The sequence below is a fragment of the Patiria miniata genome, unplaced genomic scaffold, assembly GCF_015706575.1.
Source record: "Patiria miniata isolate m_02_andy unplaced genomic scaffold, ASM1570657v1 HiC_scaffold_30, whole genome shotgun sequence".
Taxonomy (NCBI): Eukaryota; Metazoa; Echinodermata; class Asteroidea; order Valvatida; family Asterinidae; genus Patiria; species Patiria miniata.
In genome coordinates, this window is record NW_024037070.1 from 1365226 (window position 1) to 1390356 (window position 25131).

Sequence of the window (25131 nt, forward strand, 5' to 3'; positions counted from 1 at the left end):
GCCTAAGTAATACAAATTATTCATAACTGGTGTAGTCCTGATTCAAGACTGATTTTGACAGCTGGTCCCTGAAAGTCCGCCATCTATGGCATGAAATTGAATACAGCACACATGAGGTATGCTCTGAATTTTCTGGGGAGCACTGCTGAAGTTCCCAAGACTGGATTTGATACATCTTGTTGATAACAACTTACCATCAAGGCAGCTTTACAATGCTTGTTAGTGTCGCGAGGTGGCAACCCCAACGATGATAAGGGTGGTCAGGTTCACCCTCATGAAGATAGAGTAAGGTGGAAAGCAAGTAGAATTGAACTGGAACACTCAGATGTTTTTTTTACACTGATTCACTTGATTAACTTTTAATTTAATTCACTTTCTCCAATTATACAAAATAATCCAGATGAAGATCCGAATAAAGATTCCAATAAGACGACAATGAAGATCCGAATAAGACACAGGGAAAGACCCAAATGAAGTTCCCTGAATGAAGACGATGACTAAGAAGATCATAAAAGAAGACCCTGTTGACCATGAATAAAATGAATTGATCTTAAACTTTTGTAAGTCTTGTTCCAAAGTCATTGGATTAAATTAATATTATAAACAACAGGTATTTTAATTATACAGCATAAACTATAAATAATTGTTTGTAGACAGTGTCATGATCACTCCAAAATAATACTAGATAGGATGACTAATTAATCAAGCATACAAAGAGAATTACAGTCTTACCCTGATATAAAATAGAGAAGGCCTGTAACTAATGCACTTGAGATGTCAACCTTCAAAGCTTGTGACTTGACAGTCTCAGCAAAAAGTCTCAGCTATAAATTAAAATACATAATACAAATAGCATACACGGGGAACATATTTAAGGAAATAGCTTCTATCATAAATGGTCCCGTGCACCAATAAACAATGCGACATACACAAACAACATTTCAAAATAAAGCGAGTAGGTCTAATTCCACAGTGTGGTCAAGATTCAACGTTGTGCTGTGCATACGCACACTACGTACTGAATGTACACAATGCTGAACTCAATGTCGCCATTATATAATGCATTGTGCAGTGAATGTGTACGAAAACGGTCATTCAACTCTAGAAAAGTTTTGACACTTTCACACAAAACTAACACCCTAAAAACTATAAAAATAAATCAGTTTGACAATAATCATATCAACCAACCTCTTCTATGTCCCTTACATTATCTACTCAATACTTAATTAGAATCCAAAAATGAGAGAAAAGTGAGCGACTTTTGGCCAAGAGTTGGCTTGGTCTAAGCTTCCTTCACGGCTCGCTCGCAAGAGGACAAACCATGTGAGCGGTAGCGCTCTTACCGTAATGCAATGACTACAACCCCTCGTCGCGCATAAAATTGACTCAGAAGGAGTGTTGACTTTGATTACTGACAATGATGATGACATACTGTTACCAAATAAACATTCTCAAGATAGAATTATCAAATGACCTAAATGTCCACGAACATATGTCCAAACTTGTTAACTAGGGCTATTACACTGGCGGGGTAAGTACACTAAAAGGAACAGCCAAAAAATAACATTACATTATTCATGCTCCTCGTAATTATTCATTATTTTAAACCCCAAAACCCATATCGTTACATTAGGGACCAGGTAAGGGTCAATTTTACGAAACACTACGATTCATCATGTCTAAATTTACGATGGATTACCCATCGTAACTTAAGATACGATAGATCAAAAACGATTTCACGATGGTTCATTGGGTCATCATAACTCAATTTTAGGACCAGAGTAATATCATTTCGGCAATGGTACGCTCACGATTTCTTGCCGATTTAGAGGCCAGATGAGCTCTTATTGTTAATAGAGAGAATTATATCCGAGGCAAAAAAATCTGCTGGATTCTTTCACCGAAAAAGTAATCTACCAAACGAGAAAAAGTATTTTGAGCTTCTGTGAAGGGGTGAGCCACAAATTCAGCACGTCACATTAATGTTAAGTATTGACAGAAGTTTAGTAATAATTTTAGTCAGTGTAAAATATTACACTAATGACAACCAGTTAGTATGTACTGTCATGGTTGACTTTGATCGAAGCTAGCTAGCTCAGGGCAAACGGGAGCACGTTAAACAATATAGTGCCACCATTCGTTTGTTAATTAATGGTGGCGCCCACAGCCTTCCGAAAACGTATCAACTTAGGCATACTATACCGCTTACTGTCCTACGGCTCCGAATCTCCACGTTCCCAAATTTCCACAGCTCCTACCTAAAATTTTGGACACAATCTAGGGCAAACGCAGGCACTTGGCCTTATTTTGTAATACTGAAACGCCAACCTTACAATGCAGGTGGCTTGAGTAACTCCAGCCCCAATCTCATCAGGAATTTGACATATAGAGCTGGAGCTAAAACTATGTTGTAGACACTAGATTCTAAGAGGCCCTAAAAAAACACACAAGATTCTCTGTATCTGTATCACAAAAAAAAGGGTCTTTTTCCCTCTATTAATCCTAACCCAGATTCTATTAAACATAATGAGGTATGTTCAGTGGAATCTGGGATGGGAAACTAGAGAGAAAAAGAACCATTTTTGTGATACAGATACAGAGAGTCCCTGTTTTCTTTAGGGCCGCCTTGAATCTTGTATCTACAACATAGTTTTAGCTCCAGCTCTATATGTCAAATTCCTGATGAGCGTTGGAGCTGGAGTTATTCAAGTTACAATGCAGGCGAAATGTACTTTCCTTGTTGAGTCATTCATCATGTCGATAGACCAAAAACATTGTTAGAATGAAACGATCTTACGAAGGCATTAAAAACTAGTGATCATTCTTTTCGTCCACTTTCCAATTTTATTAGCATTAGTATTGTGATTGTGTTCTCGGGAGTGGCTGTCCTCGTACACAGTAATCCTGATAAAACTTCCAATTGTTTTTAAAAAAAATGACACTTGACAAAATGCTGGATATTTGGCCACTGCCGGTTTTATTGGGGCTGATGACCCCAATCTTGGAACCCACATGAAATGCAGAAAGACACTATGACAAGTAAAAAGAAATTGCAGTCCAAATATGCAAATCACCCCAGGGGCAGTTCTAACTTTCACTATGGGGGGTGGGGGTGGGGGTGGTCGTTGAGTGGAGGGGCCAAGTCTGTTTGCCAGATGCATGCCCTGCTGGGGGTTTCCCATTGCATTCCCTGGAAAAAATGTTGATACTTTGTCCTACATTCTGCGGCAGTGTGAAATATATTTTGGGATCTATTTTACTGGCATAATATTAGCCTGCAACTGGGGGGGGGGTGTCAACCTTCATCTGCCACTAATCAATGTTCACTAAGCTTAGCATTATCTTTTCAAGGTTTGTTCCATAGATTCAAGAGGGTCATGTATTCAGTGTTTTATTGTTTTCAATTTGTCTTTGCTTTGCAGGTGAAACAAGAACTAAGTGAAAGAGCATACAGTAAAGCTAGAGCAGACCATTGGCCAGTTGAAAAAGAAGTTTTCTTGCCTAACTATTGCTTTGAGGGTATGTCCTGAGCATGCATGCTGTATTGTTAAGACAAGTGTGCTGTTCAATTTGCAGTGTTGTAGTGGAGTACTTTTTGCTGAGTACCGAGTGCTGCCGCGTACCTAGGTTGCTGAGTGCGAGTACAAGTATGAGTACTTGTTCTTCCGAGTACAAGAACAGGTCTCTGAGTATGAGTACTTGAACGTACGAGTACGAGTACGAGGACAAGTACTTCCGGGTGCGAGTACTTGTATTCCGAGTACGAGTACAAGTACAAGTACTTGAATTTCCAAATACGGCACCGGGTAAATTGTGCTTGAAGCCTAAATTATGTGTACTGTTAATCACTTGTGACACAAACTAGGGTTCGTCTTTGTAAGCTTTTTCAATTATTATTTGAAAGTCCTTTTTTTGTTGTTAATCGACAACAGCAGTCTCAAGTCAATGTAAATGTATTTTCCAAGGGAATGCTACAAAGCTGAGATACAGACATGAGAGTTTAGGTCAACTGTCATTTAATAAAATTACACAGCAGTGTTGTGCATTTAATTTTTATTATTATTATTCATGCATTTGTTGGTCCTTGGATTCCTCAGACTAACTAAAAAACACACAAGTACAACAAGCATTAAAATGGCTGAGAAAATATTTCTTATTTCTACTTAGTTTCAACCACTGTTCTTAGTGTTCTTACAAAAGCTGTTCTTAGGCCCCCCAAAAAAGTCTCCGGTTTCTGTTATGGAGTTTGCGCCAAAAGTGGTGCGGCGACACGGCTTTTTTCTTTTTTTTTGACTTTTTTTTTTCCTTCAAATGTCGGCTGATGACTGCAAATGATGGCCGACTAAATTTAGTGCAAAATGTATGGGAGCCCAGAGTGACCACACAAAGCTTATACTCGATCGTAACCCCATCAAAAAAACACGTTAAAATTGTGCAGCAGCAGGATTCCAGTCAAACCAGTGAGTTTGGCAGTTTTGAGACATCATCTTACAAAAAAAAAAAACTTTTAAATTTTGCCGACGCGCATGGCTACAGCGACGCGCGCGCATACCAGAAGCCGGAGACTTTTTTGGGGGCCTTACAAAAATCTTTTTAATTCCTTCAACCCTCCTTTGCAAGCAAACATTCTGAGCCAAGGTGTCCTTTCAGACGAAATCAATCACACAGGCAAGCGTAAGCGAACGTCAACAGTACACGTACACATGAAACATGCAAGCCAAAAACCCTGGCAAATTCGCGTTTTCTTTGTGTCTATGCATTTAGTCTGCTTCCCATTCCCAAGCCCCTGTTTAAGGCTAGGCGGCTGTGGACCTGCTGCCATAACCAGACTAGGGGCAGTTTTTCAAACCTGGGGCTGGACCCAACTTCTTTTCCAGGGTGTCGAGCAATACGCGCCCACCACTACCTGCTCTCTCACCCTGGGTATTTGATCACTTGCATGTGCAAGATTTTTGAACACGTATGCAAATGAGGAATAGTCTGGTGCCTGCATGTGCATTACGTTAGCGTTTGGTTTTGTATGCCGTGTCTGGGGTAAAAACAGCATCAATTCGTTGCGCCGAGAGTTATGAAAACATGTTAAAATCTGGCCTGCCAATATGCAGTATCACATTTCATATTAATATGAGCAAACTGGAAAGAAAAGGAGTATTTTTAAGAAGGCGTGGACGTTATAATTGTAATGATCGTGAAAACCAGGGTTCAGAAAACAGGGTCCGCTCATAAGTCCGATGCCTCATAGGTCCGACGCCTCATGAGGCATTGGACTTATGAGGCATAACATTTATTTGTTCCACCTCATACGTCCGACGCCGCCTAAGTCCCAAGCCTCATAGCTCCGAAACAGAGTTTGCTCATTGTCAGATTTATGATGTCGGACTTATGAGGCATCGGACTTATGAGGCGTTGGATCTATGAGGCGGAATTTATGCCTAATAAGTCTGACGCCTCATAAGTACGAATTTTCAGACTTATGAGGCGTTGGACCTGGGCGTTGGACCTATGAGGCATCGGACTTAAGATACAGCCCCCAGAAAATGGCTTTGCTCCAATCACCCAAGTTAATCGTACGCCCATTTTGAGGAATACCTCGGCGTACAGTGTGTTCAATGATCGGCCATTGTGCCCACATACGGCAAAAGGGTCATTGTGCGTAATTGGCCCAGGCCCAGTGTCCTATAACCAGACCCAGTCACAGCTAGCTGCTAATTGTGTTTGTCCGGACGTGCGTAGAGTAGAGAAAATGTCGATTTCTCCGCAATCGACCATTTGAAGCGGAAAGTATCGATAAAATAAGGCTGTGGTACGCATACTTTTTTATCGAGTACTGTTATTCGAGTACGAGTACTTTGATGATCGAGTACAATCTTGACATGTGCGAGTACGAGTACTTTGCTGCTCGAGTACGAGTGCTCTGACATTCGAGTACGAGTACAAGTACTCCAAAAAAAGTACACGAGTACCGAGTACGAGTACTACAACACTGACAACTTTATAAGGCCAAAAAAAAAAAATATTCGGTCTCTGGTCAGACCAAAGTTCCGGAATTGACGCGGGGACGCGGCTTTTTTTTTTTTCTTCAAGCTTGGATTGTGCAGACAAGGTGGGGTACTATTTTGCTATTTGGTGTCCTCATGTACATTGGTGTCCTCCATAATTTGCCTTGGTGCTCTCGATCATTTGCCTTGGTGCAATTTCCCATTCCTTGTGCTCTTTGGTAAAAAAAATTGAGGAGGTGCGGCAATAGAGGCTGTTGGAGCTACCGCGGAACATTTTGGAAAAAAAAAAGATTGACGCACATGATTAAAATAGACGCGCGCGCTGACCAGAGACCGACTTATTATTTTTTTGGCCTAATTTTCCATCAACAGGTCTCTTTGAAACCATCAAAATACGTTGCAGGAATGGTAAAACTGCATCTTGGGTAAAATCAGTATAAGGCAATTAACTAAGAGAAAATCTTTGCCTAATCAACATGTACACTAACTCAAAAACAGTCTGCCTTTCCTGAGCTAAACAGGCTGTTTCAAAATTACTAATGTGCAAAGATTAAGTAGAAAAATATTGGCAATGGCATGTCCAGTCAAACAAATACATTATAAATCAGAGTCAAAATTAAATGAAGGCATTGGAAGTTTAACTGACCTTTCACCTGCTGCTTTAAAGACTGGAATTGGTTAGTGACTTGCACCCTCTTGCTGTTAATCTTGTCCAGTTTTTCTTGTCCAGTGGTCAAATCCTGCAGTAATTCTTCTTGTTTGGCTTCTTCTGTCTTTCCAGAAGCAAGAAGATCTGTGTGCTGCCTGTAGATATGTAATTGACAATTGATAATTTTTCAATGATCCCAAGGATAGCTCCTTGCTAAATTACATTTGCAGATTTCAATATGCAGTAGTCTTTAGTATTTACTGGTAGCTGTTCCAGATATCAAAATCAGTACCTTAAAGCTGTAAAGTATGTTTTTGTCTCGGGTCCGAATTTTTAGATCAAGAAGCAACAATAGAGGACACTCTGGTGTAAAAAATGGCAAGACAAACAAACGTTTTTGGTAAAACAAGAACTGAAAGTGACAAAATCAATCAGAAGTGGCAAGGAATTATTGGTTTGGTAAGGGATTACCACAGTGTGTGTGAGTTTGTTTCTGCATTCAATAGGGGACGTTGAACAACAGAGGGCAACAGGGTCCCCAATTCCCACGAGGTCCCCAGTTTTGATTCGTGTATAAAACGTATGGGAGGTCTTCCTAAAAAGTACAAACAAAAGAGGGACAACAGAGAGTCCCCGACTGCAGGCAAAAACACACTTGGGTGGGTGTGTGGGAGTTAATTTATGGTGTATTAAATCGAGGACACACAAGTGCAACATCTTCGGTGATCTGATACACCATACCCTCTGGAGACGTGTGTACAATAGGGAACAAAAGATTGTATATGTCTCCACAGGGCAATTTCTATAGGTGAATACGTCTCCACAAGGTTATCACGAAATAGATATATGGATTTTACTCAAGAACTAGGAATTTCCAAGCTATGTTGATCCGTCGCAAATGGAACAGTTTTAGAAAAGGGATATTAAGTCCAAATTTCAGCCAAGGAAATTAATTCTGGTTAAAATAAGTGCATTTTTAAACTACACTTTCAAACTCGAAAATTTTAGTACTTGAGAACAAAGGAATGTCTCCAGAAGGATACAAATTCCAGTATGTGTTTGTGGGGTGGGGGTTGGGGGGGGGGGGTGAGAACCCACTACATGTATATCAACTATGGATGGACATGTATGAAAGGGTTTAGACTTATACATGGTGAGTAAAAAAAACAAAAAAACAAATGTCGGCACCATTGTAAAGTTCTGCATGTAGCACTTTCAAAATCTAGGATATGAAAGCCCAATTCATAAGCTTTCTTTTAGTACAAGAATCATTCACATCATTTCATGTACTTTTCAAGATTTGAATGATTCTTGTATCAAAAGAAAGCTTGTGAATTGGGCTTTCACACCTAGATTTTGAAATTGCTACATGCAGAACTTCACTAAAACAATGGTCCCGGCCTTTTTGTTTTAATTTGTTTTTTTACTCACCCTGTATGTTACTGGATTTTAGTATTCCCATAAGTCAAGAAAGTTCTTGATCTTTTGTAGAGTTTCTGGTAGACTCCATCAGTGTTCCCTTGTCAGTCTGGAATGCAGAAATTGTCAAGCTTATGCAAACCTTTCCAAGCTTCCTTAGTATAAGAATATTAACAATGGCATAAAGGTATAATCATTGTGATACGTCTGCCTGTTTTATAATGCAAGTGGTGTTTTCTCCATTCTTCTCTTTTATGTGAAACTACTTTAAAAATCCTTTGCCATCTAGCCAATGCTCACATTACAAATAAGCTACTGCAGTAGGTAGTGCTGAAACTGACCCTCCAGGTTCAGTTCAGTTTGGTTCGGTCCGGGTTCGGATTTTTTTCCCTCTGAACATCGGTTTGATTCGGGTTTGGAAATACATGTAGAATGTACATTGAAAGGCAAATATGCATAACATGTACGTTTGCCAGATCGTGCGGGACGTTGGCTTTTATAAGTCGCCATTTCGCTCAAGTCGGCATGTTACTACTCTTGGTTCCCTACAAAAAGCACAAAATCCTTTGTGTAAATTGGCATTTAGAAAATCACGCATTGGCATCGACTTCCTGCACTACGGTTGCGATAACAAAATACGCCACCACAGCGTGCGCAATCAAAAAGGGGTTTCCCTCATACATGCAATGTATCGTGATGGTGAGCAATACCAGTAACCCCTCTAGCCTGCACGCATGCCCTCTGTCTATTTTTGGGGACGTCTTAACCCTCCTACTATTTAAGAGGTCACCAATGGTCAAACTTTTCTTCCTCACCTCCTGGCATACTGTGTACAAACCAATGGGGGGGGGGGGTCTTGACCAATATTGACCCAAGTAATAACAAGGCTGACAATGCATGTTTCCATAGGAGTGTTTGAATGATGCATGCAGTTAATACCACTCACGTACTTAATTTGTAACTATACACATACATTGCATTAGGTACACACGGTCTCCACTATAGCAATGCTACGTTGTTTTGCACGGATTATGCCTTAAAATTCAGAGGAGATTTATAATATTTTGTTGTAATAAAAAAAAACAATGAACACTTCACAAACATTAGAACTTCCTGAACTGGAAACGTATGGATTGCAAGTATGTTTCAAATTAAGAAATTAAAATTAAACATCATTTTCGAGCTACAGCTACGTCTATTGTCAGCGTGTCCCCGCGTACTTTCAATGGGTGCAGACCTATACCTAGCTCTAGACAGCTGATTAGGATGCAGCCTTAGTGTCTAATGTAGCCATGATATACATTTTGAACAGCGCCCCAATGGGAAGATGGTGTCCAGCCCCCCCATCTCACCCCCCACTATTTGATTTTATGGAGGGCGGGTGTCCGGTAAAAAAAAAAAAAACTGTCTACCTTTCAGCATGGATGAAATTTTTTGGGTGCCCCTCACTTGTAACCTCAAGCTCCCCCACACGCCCCCCTAGGATGAGAACCCTGGCTACGCCGCTGGGTGGGGCTCATCCATTAGGACCATACTAGATAACAACAAGAGACCAGAACACTGGTCAGTCTTTATTGGGAAGATGTCAGGACAGAACAATATCAACATCCCAGCTCTCAGTGAGACATGACTATCTGGAGAGTCCAACTTGGAGGCGAGTGCAGGCTACACTTTTTACTGGATTTGGCAAGACTGAGGGGGAACCCAGAACAGGGCCTATAACTCTAATGGACAGCTTCTCCTGGCAAAGTGCAGTGAACTACCCAACAAGTATAAGAAAACGTAGGTGCATCCCTGCTCTAAGCAGTGGCATCTTCTTGACTATGTTATCGTCCGGCGGAGAGATATATTAGTGATGTCAAGATAACACATGCCTTCAGGGGTGCACAGTGCTGGTCTGATCACAGGCTCGTCAGAGGAAAAAGTCACTCCACATCATCCCCAAGAAACAAATCAGTAGGGACAAGCCCCCAAGGAAGCTGAATATGGCTGGCATCAAGGATCTATCCACACAAGACTTACTCCTTCGGAAACTGGACGACCGACTCCAGTAATCATATGATGCAGACAGTGCAGGCATTGAGAGGGTATGGCAGGAACTCCGAGATGCCACTTACTCTGCCAGTGCAGAGGTGTTAGGATTTGTACAGCGGAAAAACCAGGACTGATTTGATGAGAATGAACAGTTTCGACAGTCCCAAAAGTATTTCCTTTCCCCCCAATTGACCCACCCCCCAATTTTTTTTGTTGTTGTTAAGAGTCTGGTGCCGCCAGGGGAAGCACTGGATGCTTCACCCCAGAGATAGATCCTCGATGACCTTGACCTTGGAATTAAGTTTTGTGTTAGATTTTGTTTTTGGGACTGTATTGAATTTAATTATACTTGAGATACCCAAGTTGTAAGAGAAACTGATTCACTCACATTTGAAGTTTTTAATTGAATATTTTGATTGCATTAACTTTGAAAATTTGATTGGACTTGATTGTGTGAACATGTAAATAATATTTTTGTGGGTTATAATAAAAATAATAATAAAGAGCATTTATAATGCGCCAAATCCATCTTGATTAGATGCTCAAGGCGCAGATAAACAAACAAATAAACATGAACAGCAAAAACAGCAGGGAACAAAAATACGCACAAATGAAAATACATGAATATGAAACAGTACACATGAGAGTGAAATCAAACTGGATGATTAATGAAATGCTGAAATTAATGAAATGAAATGAAATCTTATTGTAAATAAGATCATCCGAAAGAGAAACTGAATTTGTTTCTCCATTTTTGTTTGGCTAACTTTATTTCCTTTGATTTTGTGAGTGTTCCCTGTCCAGCTGAAAATGACGGGCACTGACTTTAGCTGTGACACCCTACCCTCCACTGTTTTCTCACTTATGATGTTCAAGGCATTCCACAACATGGACAAAGGAGTGTACATACAGTTCAGATCTGATGGAGGGCTACTCAACCTTAGATGACTTCAGGCTCACACCAGGTACTGGAGATGATGATAAAGGACATGCTTTTTGCAGATGATTTGGCACTAGTGGCCCATAATCTCCAGGACATCCAATCACAGCCATGTTTACTTGTGCCTGTAGCAGATTCAGACTCACAATCAGCGTAAGAAAAAGACTGAGGTGATGTACCAGCCTGCCCCCGGTAAGAACAACTATCACCCAGATATAACAATGAACAACAACCTCTCAAATCGGTGGAGAATTTTTGCAATTCTGGAGCAAGTGAGGAGGCACATTCCTTCAGGATTTTAGCCAGAACAGCATCCGGACCAAACGCTTTATTTAATGCCCTGATGTCATGAGTGGATCTACACATTTGAGGCCAATCGAACTAGACAACTGAGAGAAAGGAGGGCAAGGAGAACAGCTCCATTTCCCTGCTGTCGCTGAATACCCATCCACTGATATCGACGGGGGACTCCATGATGCCGTATGCTATGGCGATATCGTTGTGTTGTCTGTGAGCCAGTGTCTCGCTAGGTCCTCAGCCAAGTGAAGGACTGCGATGCCACCAGTAATGCGAGAGTGGGCAGTCATTGATTGTGTGGTACATCGTCTGGGAATCGCCGCAATCACAATGCAGAGATGACTCCCTTATCACATATCTTCTGAAGTACAAGTCAGATTGGGATGATCATTGGTAGGTACATGGTCTGGGGAATTGCTCCCAACTCGGTTACTTGCAGTCTCAAGGTTAAGGGATGCAAACTGCGCTGCCCTGTAATTGGCACGCTTGATGTGAGGTACCAGTGACTGCTTGCATGGTGGAAGCCTGGACAGATCAACTTTAGATGAGCTCCTGATGGCTCTGCCCTCACCAACAATCCTCTTAAGCATAAGGGCCCTTACTGTTTCACTTCCTTTACCCTGGGCACTCCATAGAGGAAGCATAAAAAAATCCTCTAGCTCACCTACCAGCTCCGCATCTACTTTGTCCAATTTGGCAAAACACTCTTGATACTGTGACTTCTCTCAAGCTTCTTCAGAGGGGTTCTCTAATACCCTTTCCCCTTGAAGGCACAGTTGCAGTCCTCAACAGTAAAGCAGTATATGATAAGGGGGGGGGCGGGGGATGGGGAAGGGAGGAACGGGGGGGATAGGGGGCTAAATTTTGTCAACCCCCCCCCAAAAAAAATTGCACTAGCAAAATGTAAGAATGTGATGCACAAGCCAACGGTCTCCCCCAAAATAAATAGTCGTGAGAAGGGTGCATTGTACACTTTTAGTTAATATAGTGTGCCTGATTGTAGGATTTTATCAGCGCTCCCCATTGAGAATATGGCACGAGCCCCCCCCCCCCCCCCTCCACCTATTGATTTTCGGAGGCCTAATTGTTGTTTAAGTGTCGCTATGTTTAACAGCCTCCAGTTAATGGAGCTAGGAAGTAGATGCGTAGCTGGTAGGTGAGCTAGAGGAACTTTTATGCTATGTTACTATCAAAGCGAAAGACAATCACTATATAAAATCTAGGGCGGATCCAGAACACAATTTTGGGGGGGCCCAAAAAAAAATTGGACCCCCCAAAAAGTGGGTCAAAAAAAATACGGCGTGGGGTTCGGGGCCCGCTTAAGGGCGCCGAAAATTTTTTGGATTCTAGATGCTCTGTGGTGCGATCTGAGGCAATTTCTGACCACTTTAACCAATGTTTTTTTGAGGAAAAGATGGTGGTGTACTCATTGCCTGCCTTTATTGCGATGTCACATAAAAAAAAAAAAAAATTGTCTCGTTTTGGGGGGGGCCATGGCCCCCTTTGGCCCCCCCCCCCTGGATCCGCCCTTGTATAAAATGTCTATAGTACGTTATGCTTTTAGTTGAGATACCTCCAGATGTATTAGGCAAAGTAAAAAAAAAACCAAGTTTCTCGTCCCCGCCCGCTTCCTTTTTGGAGGCCACCTGGATTTTTTTTTATTTTTTATTTTTGAACAATGCAGTAAAAACACTGAAAAAGTCCACAAATTCATCGGAAAATAATACTTGCGAAATATGGGAGTCGAAGTTTTCAGTATAGACTCTGTCGGTCACTTTGTACACCACATAATATCAATGTGTGATCGCTTCCCCTGCGAAAGTGCGAGTGCGAGCATGGCGAGTTCACAACAAAACTCACCCTCTTGGTTTTCAGACCAAAAGATTCTGACTATTCCTGATGAATCTACGCGCCCATGGAGTCGAGGCTGAGACGTGAGCATCAGGAATAATTGTCAGGTCTAGGGAACCAGACTACGTACATGTATGTCTATTGATAGTATTAGAAAGTTTGAAAATTCAACCGGAATCTGTCTGCCGTACTGTATGCGGTAAATGCTGACTTCAAAGCCAGAATGCAACCGGTATGAGACTAGCTCACGCTGGAGCATGTGTTTAAAGAACTCGCTCGCACGGACGATGTTTTCTGTCACTAGCACTAGTAGCAGTCACTCAGTGCATTCCATGCATTCATCAACAAGAAATTAAAGCCCGAATCTTCATTTTGTTTTGTTTGATTTCATCACAATGGTTTTCGTTTGCGTTTCCATACGAACCAAAATTAAAGTTATAAAACCTTGGTATGCACGGACAGTACTTGATGGCAAGACGATACTAGGTGATCTTTTCGCTGCATTTGCAGGTAAAGTCTGTGTAGTAGAATTAATATAGACTTGCAAAAATAAACTGACCAATTATATAGAATAAAAACATTGCCTCAAATATTTGCAATCAATCTTCATATGTTTATGAGAAAGAAAAAAAAAAACCACATTCTTAATAGCTTGGCGTTTATTCTTTTAGGTTTTGAGAGTTGACATTTGGTGCTTGATTTTATCTGTAAAATCACTCATCCAAAACGACTTTTGGTGGTTAAAGCAAATGCATCTAAAACTGTTCTTGGTAGACCAACACAACTCTTAAGGACACTGTAAATATGTTCAGTTCTCTTGTCCAACTTGTCTTTCATTTTAAAAGTGTCTTTGAACAGTGGAAACACCAACGGTTGCAGGAAATTTTAAAATGGCGGCCATCTTGAAAAAAATAAAAAATAAAAAATAAAAAGTCCCTCTTCCTTGTATTTTTCAAAAACCTGGACGAGAAACTTTTTTTTTTACTCGGCCTTACAGAATGGCTATTATTTTGTCTTTCACAATACCAAGTGTGTGAGTATGTGTGTGAGTATGTGTGCGTGTACAAACACTGCCTTGTGGGGTACCGGAACAATGGGACGTACCCCACAAGGAATGCCCACCGACTTGCGGGGTACCGTTTTGGTACCCCACAAGTTTTTCACGAAATAGATCTATGGATTTTACTCAAAAAAATAGGAATTTCCAAGGTTGGTTGATCTGTCGCAATGGAAGAGTTTTAGAAAAGGGATATTAAGTCCGAATTTCAGCCCAGGAAATTAACCATGATTAAAATAAGAGCATTTTGACATAAGTGTGCAATGTTGCAAAATTTTAGTACACGAGAACAAAGGAAGTACCCCACTCCTATGCCTATGTAAGCGTGGGTGTGTTAACGCGGTGGACAATGGCTTGATAAAATGTCTATACATGTATATATATTTTACTTAAGCCTTTATATGGAATACCTTTTTTCCACACCACCTAGTGAGTGCTCATAGTTATTTAATATATTTTTGGATATGTATTTTATATTTATTTTGATTTTACTATGGTCACTTAGACCACAATTTTAAATTTGGAACATATTTACAAGTAAGACAAATCCAGATATGTGCAATTAAGTCTCAAATACATAATCTCAACTTTCACCTATACATATCACTTACATTTTTGGCCAGTATATAGCTTTTCTCACATTTGACCAATTTTAGTGGCCATATTGGCGGCTGTCCTGGCCTCCATCTTGAATTTGAAGCATGATAGCACAAAAGGGATACCAAAAATGAATTTGAGGGTAAAAAAACATTTAACTAAAAATGTTATTGATGCTTTTATCAAATCCCATGAAGATGAACTCCTTATGCAAGCAGACCTTGACGCCCTCAGCCAGTGGAGCATGTCAAATACGATGAAACTTAATACAAACAAGTCCAAGGTAATGCATATGACCAGATCAACAAAGATTCTAGCCCTCCCACAAGTACTCCATTCACGGTTCTCCATTAACCGTTGCTGCCACCTACAAGTACCTTGGCGTTACAATAAACAGTACACTGACTTGGAAACGACCATGTTGACAACATGGTTGCTAAGGCAAATAAGACACTCAGTTTCATCTGGCATACCGCTGGAGGAACCTCTACAAAAGCACTGATGTCTTTATACCGGTCACTTGTCATACCAGTTCTCTAGTACGGGTTGCCAGCCTGGTGTCCATACACAGCAGCATTACCCAGGTCGTAATAAAGTGGAGGATTTTTTTTTTCCCTATTGAAAATACATTTTTAACAAAACTATTTTTTCCCCTTGTTTTCACATGGACACATGGTACATGTACATACATGTAATTGTCCATATAGACAATAATCATCTTTATAGCAGTCCTACATACATCTCCATGCATGAAGTGAGCAAACAGCTATGACTGAATAGAATGGAATAATTGAAAATAAAAGTCTATAATTTACCATGATCATTCTGTGACAACACAGAGCCCAAACACTTTACATGCGTATACTCACCATCGAGTTATTAAAACAGTTTGGTTCGTTCAACCACAGTTTTTATATGCTATAGCTGTGTGTGCTTGTTCAGCAAAATACAGCTTGAATAGGTACGTGAATGTTACTCACAATTAATAGTCCTGGAAAAGCTACTAACCATGTGGTGCACTTCTCACTCCATTACAGTGATTTTGATGCATTTTAACCCCAGATACTTGCCCCCGTTGCACACATCTTTACTGCAGCTGCACTTCACAAAGGGCTCTCAGAATGCAACTGACAAAATTCAAACTTGCCACTCAAACAGGATGTTTATCTCTTATCTGGTATGCAAATTTCAATTTGCATTGCATGTACTGTGTCCACAAAATAGGAAATAAATAGTCCATGGTTTTCATAAACATGTCTAAGTGTCCAGAAAATAGCCAAAAAATAGTCCATGGACCCAATAAAAATGTCCAAGTCTCTAAAAAATAGTCATAAAATAGCTTGCAGTTTTTAAAAAATAGAAATAAAATAGAGTGGCAACAAGAAAAAAAGGGATAAAATAGTGCATCTGCATCTACTTATTTTGATGTAATAGAAATGAAATATATTTTCCCCATATTTTCTAGGAGAAAATAGCTTAAAATCCCCCCCCCCCCCACAGAAGTGTGGTTGGGGTCTACGAACGAATACTTACCTGTAGAGCAATACTACTTATGCATATTCCCCCTACCGGCAGGTATTTTCCGCTAAGAGTTATATACAATAGCGCCCTCTGGCGCCCTACCCATAATACCCCGCGGCATGCGTGCCTCGTGAGCGTCCTCTTTTCTCGAGCACTAAGTCGGAATACAACAAAGTACCCAAGGCATCGAGAAGAGTGGGGTAGGGGGGAGGGATGCTCTACAGGTAAGTATTCGTTCGTAGACCCCAACCACACTTCTGTGGGGGGGGGGGGGAGTCTACTTCACTCTACTTACCTGTAGAGCAATACTACTTATGCATAGACTAGCACCGTCAAGGAGGTGGGTCATGCGAGATGCTATTGCTTACTCACAGGGGCACGAAACATGGAAATGTAACCCCAGATGGCTCCCACTGTTCCGTCCAAAGGCGGACAGGGGAAAGAACCAATAAATCTACACGTAAAGGATATTAATTACCCTCACATGTTAACCGGGACGTCAGCCCTTGTAAGGGGGGACGCCTCATAATGTAAAGTATTATGATATAATACAGTTGAATCCTGAAAAGAAGAGTACCGTTAGTACATGACACTTCTTTAAGCAAGTTCTAAAACACTTCAAAACAATCCCATGCACAAGGAAACTGATACAAAAAGGTAATTTGTCAAAGATCAATGACCTTGTTACAAGAGTGTTTAGCTATACATTTATATCCAACACAATGAAATGTATGAATGCAAATAGTCAGGATGTGGAGACTCACCTATTCTAGGGAAGTCCCGGGTAGGAGAGGATCCTGTGGACACGATGATGCTCGGCTCGCCGCCTTCAGCACCACTCTCCCGGCTCTGCCTTCTGTCTGGAGGACATCCTTCAAATAGCACTCTGTGAAGGTGTTGGGGGTTTTCCAACACGCTGCCTGTGTAATATCTTTAACAGAAACACTCTTAAAAAAGGCCCAGGAAGTGGAAGCCGCCCTGACCTCATGTGCATGGACTGACCCAACGGAATCTGTCGTTGGAGAGTCTATTGCTGATTTGATGGCCGTAACCAACCAGCGGGAAATCGTATCACGCGAGGCCGGTCGGTATGGTGGAATCGTTGTTATAAACAGCTGTGAATGGCCGCTTCGGAGCGTTTTAGTTCTATCAACGTACCATTTCAGGGCCCTGACCGGACACCAAAGCTTGTCACGAGAGACAGACGAAAAAGATTTTATGTCCGGCACAAAAATGTCAGGAGGTGAAAATGATTCCGACTGATTTTTAGTCAGAAAACTTGTTTTAGGAACCAGGCGTACACCCCCTGGTTCCCACCGTATATGACCTGTCTCCACCGTAAGCGCATGCAGTTCACTACGTCGTCTAGACGTAGCCACTGCTAACAGAAATGACACTTTAACCGACAGCTGCAACAAGTTGAGCTGCCCATTGGTTCAAATGGGGGTCTCGATAAGGTTGATAAAACGGCAAAGAGATTCCACGATGGTAATAGCCTACGTGTCGGGGGGCGTGACACAAACATCCCCTTGACAAGTTGGCTAAGACTCTGATTATCTGACACCAAGGAACCGTCAGAGAATCCTCCATGAATAGCCGCTATAGCCGACCGATAATTTTTAACTGTGGCTGTAGCAAGATCACTTTCAAAGAGGCCTACCAGGAAGTCTGCAACCTCTCCTATAGAAGTATCGGAGGGACGCAGAGACCTGGCTCTACACCATTTGTAAAAATGGTGTAATCTACTGTTGTAAACTTTCCTGGTAGATTCCCGTCGGCTGCAGGCTGCAATGGCCGCAGCTCGTTCAGAAAGGCCCGCCGTGCGGAGGGATTGCGTGATAATACCCAGCACATCAGGTGGAGATCCTCCGGGGCCGGGTGAAGAAAACCCGAGCTGGGCTGGAACAGTATGTCCGCCCTCTGCGGAAGAATCAGCGGGCGGTGAACCAAGAGCTTGGTGAGTCTCGGAAACCACGGTTGGCGTGGCCAAAAAGGAGCTATGAGGAGGATCTTGCAGTCCTCCTGTTCCACTTTGGTCAGTACTCGAGGTATGAGGGAGAACGGGGGAAAAGCATATGCCAGTAGCCTGTCCCACCGTATCGCCAGTGCATCTGTCTGCCAAGCGCAAGGGTCGTTGTGTCTTGCGCAATATACCGGTAACTGGTGGTTGTTTCGAGAGGCAAACAGGTCGACATGAGGTCGATCGATCAGTAGGAAGAGTGACTGGACAACCTGCGGACGCAGTGTCCATTCCGTCGGAACGACCCACCCCCTGGAGAGAGCGTCGGCTGTGACGTTCTCCTCGCCTGGGAGATGAGTTGCCACGAGTGTTACTCTGTGGCTCATACACCAATGGAAGAGATTCCACGTGAGCGCGCATAGTTGGGCGGATCGCGTGCCTCCTTGTCGATTGATGTAGGCCACTACTGTGGCATTGTCGCATCGAATGTTGACTACCTGGTTTGTCACGTTGGAGCTTGAAAACGTTGGAGAGCATTGATGACTGCCAACATCTCCAGCACATTTATGTGCTTTGAGCACTCTTTGGGCCCCCACCGACCCGCTACTTGGCGAGGGTGGAGGGTTGCCCACCAGCCAAAAAGTGACGCGTCTGTCGTGATGGTCACTGACGGCTTGGGATTGTGAAACGCGCGCCCCTCCGTGAGATTGGCCTTGTCAAGCCACCAACGGAGGTGCGGTATCAGCCAAGGTGTGGTCGGCACCAGATGACGTATGTGGTGACGACTGGGCCGATAGAAGGACAGCAGATGTAATTGGATGGGACGCATCCTTAGTCTGCAAAAGTTCACCACATCTACCATACTGGCCATAAGACCGAGCAACCTTAGCCAGGCTTGTGCTGGGGCCATGGTCGTCGGGAGAAACAGAGACACACACTGTTGGAGATTTACAATTCGTTCCTCCGTAGGCCGAACCAATCCCTTCTGGAGATCAAGCGACGCTCCCAGAAAGATTGGGAATTGGGATGGATGTGGATGGGATTTCTCAGCGTTGATAATAAACCCGAGATCCGCCGCTAGACGCCAAGTCAGATTGAGTGCCGCCGATGCGGCCGTCTGAGATTGAGCATGTCTGAGACCGTCGTCTGAGATTGAGCAATAATGATCCAATCGTCCAGATACATGAAGATCATCACACCTTGTTTTCTTAATGCGGCCCCGATTGTCTTCACCACACGCGTGAAGACCCGGGGTGAGGTGGCTAGACCAAACGGAAGAACCATGAACTCGTACTGGACGTTCTCGTACTGAAAACGAAGAAACTTCCAGTGGTCTGGTCTGACAGGAATGTGTAGATACGCATCTTTCAGATCTAGACTGGCTCCCCACGCAGGAGTACGAATCGATTGGAGTATGATGTTGAGCGTATCCATGCGAAAACGTCTTGGCCGAATAAATTTGTTGAGGGGTTTTAGATTTAAAATCGGGCGCCACATGCCGGCCTCCTTCTTGGGTACCAGGAAGAAGGTCGACATGAAGCCCGACCGCGTCTCCCCCGGAGGGAGCGGGCGAATTGCCCGTTTCCCGAGGAGGGAACTGATCTCCCTTTCGAGGGAGAGACGTTTGGTAGGATCGGACGGAACTACCGTCGGTCGAATGATCATGTCTGACGGGGGGGGGGGTGCTCGAAAACTCGAGTGTGTAGCCGCACCTGATCGTGTCGAGCACCCACCGGTCGGACGTAATTAAACCCCAGGACCCCGCAAAGTCTCGGAGACGGCCTCCCACGGGTCCGACGGCGGGAGGCCGCCACGAGTCTACTAAGTCACTTGCGCCAGCCCCTGGGATAGCGGGGGGCCGGTGCCCGGAAACCACGACCGGATTGGGGCCGTTGTTGTCCAGAGAACGTGCGGGCCTGCGTGGTGCGCGCACCGGAAGTATTGTCCGTGCGGCCACGAAAACCACCGCGACCAGATTTCAGAGGTTTGCGGCGGGGAATGACAAAATGTTTTGCCCTTACCCTGCTGTTGTTTGGGCGCCGGTGCTGGAGGCTTCTTGAAGTTGATTTTCTCCGTAGCCTTCAGACGTTTGGCCTCATCTCGCATCTGATCTTCGAATTTACCGGCAAATAGATCCGTGCCCGTCAAGGGGAGATCTTCAAGTCTTTTGCGAGCACCCTGCGACGGGAGGAAAAGTGCGTCGAAAACGTTACCCCGGCGGGTGGACGTTGATAGGGTCGACACGCGTGCGAATTGATCAAGCACTGAGGCAATGAAGGGCCGCAGTCAGCATATCTGCTGGAATCGGCGAATCCTCTTCATAGCCCACGGCCAAATATTCCGTGAGAAGAAGTAAGAAAAACGCTGATTTCAAACCGAAGCGTGAAGCTGCGTCTATCTTCCTCAAAACATCTTCAAGTTTACCCCGTGTTTTGTCCACAAAGGGCCGCTTGGAAGACGAACCACTCTCATCGGCCGCAAGTTTAGCTTTTGCGGCGTCGGGGATGGTAGGCGGAGTGAAGAACTTCACATGATCCTGAGCCGGGAAACGAAAATAATCCCGTTCCCGACTGAGAAACGGCCGCCATTTATCAGTTGACATGATGCTGTCGATACGTTCCACGCATACTTGATCTAAAGGAAGTACGGGGAATATCTTATCGCTGCTAGATGCGGAGCCCGTCCTTCGCTTGAAAGATTTATGATCGGATGGAGGGGGCTCATCAGCGGAGGGTAAATGAAGTACTCTTATCATATCCCTCTGTACTAAACGGAGCTCTGTTTCAGAGATAGACAGCCGCTGTAAACGGTCTGGTTCCTCGTCGTCATCGGACGACTCAGCCAATTGTGAGGGCCGAGTTGACTCCGGTGAACGAACGCCGTCTGGAGGGGCGAGTTGTACCGAACCACGCGGTAGTGGCTGGACAACTTCCTCCGAGTCAAACTGCATAGATGGATGAATGCTCAATACAGGCGGGTATCCCAGCGTACGCGGTAGGTCCCGCGGCCTCTGATCCACCCAACCGTGGCCCACGGCCGATGCATGCGAGACGCTCGCTGCAGGCCGGGCCTCCGGTGTACGGTCAACCACGTGCGGTATGTCCCGCTGTGCTTGGGCCACCCAACCGTGACCAACGAACGACGACTGTGAAGCCCTCACCGCAGGCGGGGACGCCGGAGCATGACTAATTGTGTGCGGTATGTCCCTCTGTTCCCGGGCCACCCAAGCGTGACCGGTGACTGAAGACTGTGATGCGGGCCCAACGACCGATGGTTGTGGGCCGTAGTCCACCGCTGCAGGGGGGCCCCCAATAGGGCCCGCCCGGCGGCCTGCCGACATAGCCGATAGCGTATCGGAAATCGACTGAAAAGCCAGCAGGAAATCTGCTCTAGAAACCGCGTCCTCCCCCCGGGAGCGTTTGCCCCGGTGGGACCGGTCAGAGGAGTCGTCAGAACCCGAAGAAGAACGGTGCGATCGACGTGCAGCCTTCTTCTTCTTATTCTTCTTTTTAGAAGAACGGCCCCGAGGTGTGTCCGAGGAAAAATCGGAAGACACCTGGGGCACCGGGACCCCCGAACAACGGAAAAAATCCGATGACGAGAGTAGTCCATCTGAGCGAGCTAGCACGTGGGCCGTCGGCCCGGGATCTCCCGGGGCGACCGGCTCCGTATCGCTCATAATGCAGCCGACAGCGCCTCAGGCCCCGTGGGCTGAGCGAGCGCTGGACGGACCGGTAGCCCGTGCAATAGCCCATCCCGACAACCAGTGGTGTTCGGCACTGTGTCGGGAGGGCACGGGTGACTAGAGCCCACCGAAGTGTGACGGCTAGTCCCCTCGGGCTGCCCCGTGATCGGGGGGAGGGCTAGGTGCCAAAGCGGCGCTCGTTGCCGAGCCACGCTTGCCCTGACGGCCCTTCTTAGGCTTTGCTCCGGCACAGGAGATATGTTTTAGGGGAACCTTGCCGGAGTGTGCCTTTAGTTTGGGTGTTCCGCCCGAGTTGACCGGAGAAGGTGACCGAGGTCCCCTTAACTGATCGGCGGAACTGCCAACTCCCCCAGCCGACTGTGGCTGAGGGTGCCGGACGAGAGACTGCTGCCGCGGTAACGTCGGAGCGTTAACGGCAGAGTCCCCCGAGAACTCGGTCCGTCCCGTGGGAGAATTATTCCCTCCGGTTAGTGACAGATCGGCCCTCCCCAAACGCTTCATATTTATGAAATAAATGAAACCAAGAAGATGATGAAACTCTACAAACTAATGATTACTAACTCTTTTATTAAATACTTCTCTTAAACGCAAAAAAGGGTAGTAAATGACGAGGCAAACAGCGAGCTATTTCACGCACGTCCTACCCGACCTGCCGCTAAGAGAAAAGAGGACGCTCACGAGGCACGCATGCCGCGGGGTATTATGGGTAGGGCGCCAGAGGGCGCTATTGTATATAACTCTTAGCGGAAAATACCTGCCGGTAGGGGGAATATACATAAGTAGTATTGCTCTACAGGTAAGTAGAGTGAAGTAGACTCGTATTTTAAATAGGAATAAAATAGGATTTTGCCAGCAATTTTCTATGAGGGTATCGTCCAAGCTTGAACGAGTCCAAAGGAGAGCAACAAGGATGTATCTCAAACAGCTGAAAGGAGCGATGCTGTATGCGGATAGACTACAGAAACTGAACTGGCAAAGTCTGGAATCTAGACTACAGAGACTAGTTATTCAATTCACTACTAAATATTTATTCGGCATAATTGACTGTAGCACAATCAACTAAAAACACTTCTGTTAATACCCGTCACATGGATACAATTACTTTTAATCACCTCTATGCAAGAACTCTCAGCCTGAAGAACACCTCTATTTATCTATTTCCATGTATTTGGAGTAGCCTGCCTACAAATGTCAAGAACTCTCTGATTTGTGACTCATTTAAATGTTTTAACGTGTATTTGTGCAACCACTTCCTAGATGTCTAGATACAGTTAATTCCAGTATTTGTGTTTGCAAGTTTGTGTTTGCGATTTTTAACTTGTGTGTGGACACTTTTAAATGCTCTTAGAACTGGCAAAGGGAAGTATTTTCTGTGTTTCGTACCGTTTTCGTACCATTTTGGATGTTTTTCACCTGTTCGACTAACAACATCAATAGCAGTGTACACCTACGTACATACTATGTTGGCGGTAGGACTCAGTGGCTTCTTATTTGCCACGTACTGCATATCATTCATCTGCACAATAACATCGGTCACCCAGACTTTCCTCCCAAATGTCAACTTCAAGGAAGCGAACTACTCATCATTTGAGGACTTTCTTACTTCCGGCCAGCAGAAACTTGTTCATCGTATCCCCTTGGAACTCCCCTGGGCCATGAAATCAAGATGGCGGCTGTCAGTATGTCATTTTCCTGGTAATGCCTCAAGAATCATCTGTGCTACTCTCCTGCTGTCTGGTGACGTTGCTCTAAATCCTGGGCCTGTTTTAAATATCCATCCGGCTCAGGTTGCAACCGACCTGTTAAACGTAACCAGAAGGGTGTGTTATGTGACTCCTGTGAATCCTGGTTCCACACTCAATGCATAGGAATGAACAATTCAACTTATGACAGCCTCAGCGACTCAACATGCACAACGGATCCTTGGTTTTGCAACGCGTGTCACCTCGCCAACCTACCTTTCTCCAGCTCCTCATTTATGTCGTCAACCAGCTCTGAGACTATGACTCCTCCAACGAGTCCCTCAAGCTCAGTGAATCTGCAAGATCTGGACTAGCCCATAAATGTGGCCAATTTACTGGACTACCTCCGTAAATAAAGGCCACACTTCCACCATGTACAAAAACTTGTCGAACTTTGTCAAATTTTGATTTTCACATTTAGGCTCAGTTTGTGATTTATTTTTGCTTTAGAAGCATACTCACCTTCAAAAGTAGACATTTGAAAAAGGCAGCACTTTCTGATTAGCATATAATAGAGGTGAGTATGCTTCTAAAGCAAAAATAAACTGCAAACTAAGCCTTAATGTGAAAATCAAAATTTGACAAAGGTCGACATGTTTTTGTACATGGTGGAAGTGTGGTCTTTATTTACGGAGGTAGTCCAGTAAATTGACCACATTTTGGGGGCTAGATCTGGACATGAATGCATCAATCAACCACGACAAGGAGCCCAACCCGTGTGATGGAGTCCATGATCCATATGCGAGGGCTACTGGTGATGGCTCTGGTCCAATCCCTTCAAGTTCCTTTGACTTCTTGAGATCAACAAAAGGGATCATCATTGCCCATCTAAACATTGTCTCCCTTGTGGCTCGCATTGACACCCTACAACTGGAGCTATGGAACAGACCTTTTGATGTCCTTTGCCTTAATGAGACTCGACTCACTCCGACAATCAGTTCTGATGAAGTTGTCATCAATGGCTACAAACTAGTTCGCAAGGACAGAAATTGACATGGTGGAGGTGTGGCTATGTACATCTCGGATAAACTTCATCCTACGACAAGAATTGACATTAATGATGCTCTGTAGAAACTGTCTGGTCAGAAATTCATCTACCTAAGACCAAACCTGTTCTTATAGGGTCCATGTACAGACCACCATCTGCCTGTATCGAATATAAGACTAATCTTGAGAATCACTTGACCAACGTCACTGATCAATTTCAAAATCATGATATTGTTGTTACGGGTGATTTAAATCTTGATTTATTTGTAACCAAGACAGCTAAGATTGTCAAAAGATTATGTCGGAAATTCCAATGGTCGTGTCTTATCAACACTGCGACTCGGATCACAGAAACTAGCTCGACTTGTATTG

At 44.0% G+C, this 25131-nt stretch overlaps 1 protein-coding gene across 7 annotated transcripts in view; it reads right to left on the reverse strand.

Moving 5' to 3' along the window:
• The window catches only part of LOC119739326 (centrosomal protein of 55 kDa-like), a 42440-nt gene extending 33787 nt beyond the window's left edge, over nucleotides 1-8653 (reverse strand). Inside the window, exons 1-4 of one of the 7 annotated variants that reach the window (XM_038214216.1) lie at nucleotides 8080-8653; nucleotides 6646-6803; nucleotides 733-824; nucleotides 195-521 (exon numbers count right to left, since the gene is read on the reverse strand). The gene's annotated coding sequence lies outside the window, so the exon portion shown is untranslated. Of the gene's footprint in view, nucleotides 1-194; nucleotides 825-1188; nucleotides 2381-6645; nucleotides 6804-8079 lie in introns of those variants that run through there. The other 6 variants (XM_038214213.1, XM_038214215.1, XM_038214212.1 and 3 more) reach the window with 6 other exon arrangements.
• Nucleotides 8654-25131: the final 16478 nt, after the last annotated feature.